This window comes from Choloepus didactylus, chromosome 3 (assembly GCF_015220235.1).
Source record: "Choloepus didactylus isolate mChoDid1 chromosome 3, mChoDid1.pri, whole genome shotgun sequence".
Classification (NCBI taxonomy): Eukaryota; Metazoa; Chordata; class Mammalia; order Pilosa; family Megalonychidae; genus Choloepus; species Choloepus didactylus.
This window is the reverse complement of record NC_051309.1, coordinates 73123021-73125721: the sequence shown is the minus strand read 5'-3', so window position 1 is coordinate 73125721 and position 2701 is coordinate 73123021. Positions and strand designations below refer to the sequence as shown.

General features: G+C 45.1%; 1 pseudogene; it reads left to right on the top strand.

Moving 5' to 3' along the window:
• The first annotated feature begins 1051 nt into the window (after positions 1-1051).
• On the top strand, positions 1052-2279 carry LOC119528648 (annotated as a pseudogene).
• Positions 2280-2701: the final 422 nt, after the last annotated feature.

Here is a 2701-nt window from a genome sequence, read left to right as displayed (position 1 = left end):
CTGATTTGATTTAGAAGACCTGTTTGAATACCTTTAATTAGTTATTTCAACTCCTGTATCTCAGCTGAGATGTTAGTTTGTTCCTTTGACTGGGTCATATCTTCATGCTTCCTTGTATGAATCTTAATTTTTTGCTGGAATCTAAGCATCTGATTTTCTTAATTAGTTTATTCTGAAGATCATTTTCTGTTTTCCTAGGGTTATCTTGTTGAACAGTTTTGTTCCATATCTGATCATCTGTATTTCTTGGCAGTTGTCAGGTTTGGTGGGTCCTCAGTATCCCCTCAAAACCAATGCCTTCAGCAACCTTCCTCAGGAGGGGTAGGCACTGGGCACCACAGAAATATTTCTCTGTGTGGTGAAACAAGTCTGCTTACCCACAGAGGTGCTCTGTTTTTCACAGGACAGCAAGACCTTGGTCTGTTTTAGGGCACTAATTTGACTGTTGGGCTATTTGGATTTCTCAGCCAAAACAGGGCCTGGATTCCATGGAATGTAACCAGCTCCAGTGGTCCTAAGATATGGTGTGGAGAGTCTTTTAAAAGCCCTTCATTTCCCTTGACCTTTCTTGTCTGTCCAGCTGTTGGCACTGTTCTGCGACTTCATTGTCCTCAGAAGCTCTTTTGTCTCTTAGCACAGGCTGAATCTGAACTATTGTGATGGAAACTGTGGAGTTTCTGTGCCCTTGCTTTGCAGGTCAAAATCTGGTGTGATGTGTGGCTGTGTCTCAGCACTGGGAGAGGTGGCCGAGGAACAACTGGGCCAGGTGTGGGCAGGAGCTGCAGTGGCAGCAGTGGATGGGGGCAGTGAGCACAGTGGGCAGTTGCCCCCTCCCAGCAGTGGTGGAGGTGATGGGGGTCCCTGGGGGCCATGCCACACTGCACAGTGCAGTGGCCATGGAGTGAGCTTATGGCCTGGCAGGAACTGCAGGAGGTGCTACTGAGAAGACATGGGCCAGTGTGTATGATCATGGAATCTCCTTGCTAACATCACCACCTGCTCTCCTTGATAAGTGAGAGATTGAGTCAGGGGAAAAGGAAAAGAGATCAACATGAAGCTAAAGCAGTGAATCATGATGTCAGCAATTATCCTTGTCATCTTTATCTTCACCAAAGTTTTTCTGATTGTTAATTTAGATACATCAGCTGCCAACCAAAAGGACCAGAGAAATTTTCATTGAATGAAAGCTGGGATCTGTGTGGCTGAATCTGGACTGTGCCTTGTGGGCTTCCTGGGAGATTGCAGCCCAATAGGTGGTTCCCCAGGAAGTGTACCCTGAAGAGACACCAGAAATGGGGGCAATCATGCATGCCATGATACATGACCATGAAGAAAATCATTAAAGCTGATGTGGGTTATAAAGGGACACAACTGAAAGCCTTACTGATACTCAACAGAGGTCAGAAAACTGTCTTCAAACCTAAGCAGTATAGCTGAGACTATGTGGTAGAAGGGGAACCATATGCCAGTTATGAGAGACATAATGCAGAGGTAGCAGCCTTTCATTTGGACAGGATTCTGGGCTTCTGCTGAGACACCTTGGTGATTGGCAGATTTGTTAAACTGTGGACAGAGATCAAGCCTGTTGTTAGGGAGCAGCTGTTGAGCACCTACTTAACTGTAGGAAACAATATTTGCTTCTATGGAAAGTGTTATTACTGCCAAGAAACAGAGCCAGCTTGTGCTGATGGAGGCATAGTGGATAGATCTGTCACACTCTGGCTTCCAGATGTGTGGCCTCTGCAGAAACACTGATGCCCATGGGGCAGAACTTGCAGAGAGGGCAAATTGTCCAGGTGGGAGTATGATGAGAGCTTCTGCAAGGCTGTGAAGAAAATGTCTCTTTATGACCCTAGCCTAGGCCTCCTGGATATCATCAACACAGTTTAGTTTGATTATCTGATTAGTAATGTGGACCACCATCACTACAAGAACTTTCAAGGTAATGAAGGTGCTAGTATGCTTATTTTCCTTGATAATGCCAAAAGCTTTGGGAACCCTTACTGGACAAGAGAAACATTCTTGCCCCTCTCTGTCAGTTCTATATCATTCAGGTTACTACTTGCAAAAGAGTAAACTATCTAAAGAACAGTGTGCTGAAGTCTGCCTTAAAATCTGCCATGGCCCATGACCCCATCACCCCAGTGATCTCTGGGCTTCATCTGGACCCCATGGACCCACAGCTCCTGAGCATCCCAGTCAGCATGGAGCAGTGCACTCACCAGTTTGGGGTGGACTCTGTGCTGGAGGAAGACAGGATGCCTCTCTGCCACTTGTAATTTTCAACACAGAATATGTGAAACTTGTTTTTAGAAAGATTGAAAAACAGCACAATCAATTCTAAGTGGTAACAGATGGTTTGAAATGGCCAGCTGCAAGTTCTGGTGATAGGGGACAGGGTGGCCTTAGATGTCTTTGGTGTTTTCTACAGCAGAAACTAAAGCAAAGTCTACAAGCATAAGATGACAAAGCTGTTCCTGCTGAATCACCTTTGGACTTCCTTGGCATCATCTTTACATTCTAGAAATGGGCATCATGGTTAGTCTTAATTTCTCATGCCAAAGGACAAGCAGAGAAGTGGCATTGGATAGGTTAATGCTGGCATTCTTCCTGGAGTGTTTAGAGTTAAACCTTACAGTCCTTTCTCCACATGTGTGGATTTCCTGAAAACACTTTACAATCTCTTGTGTCATTTTTCACC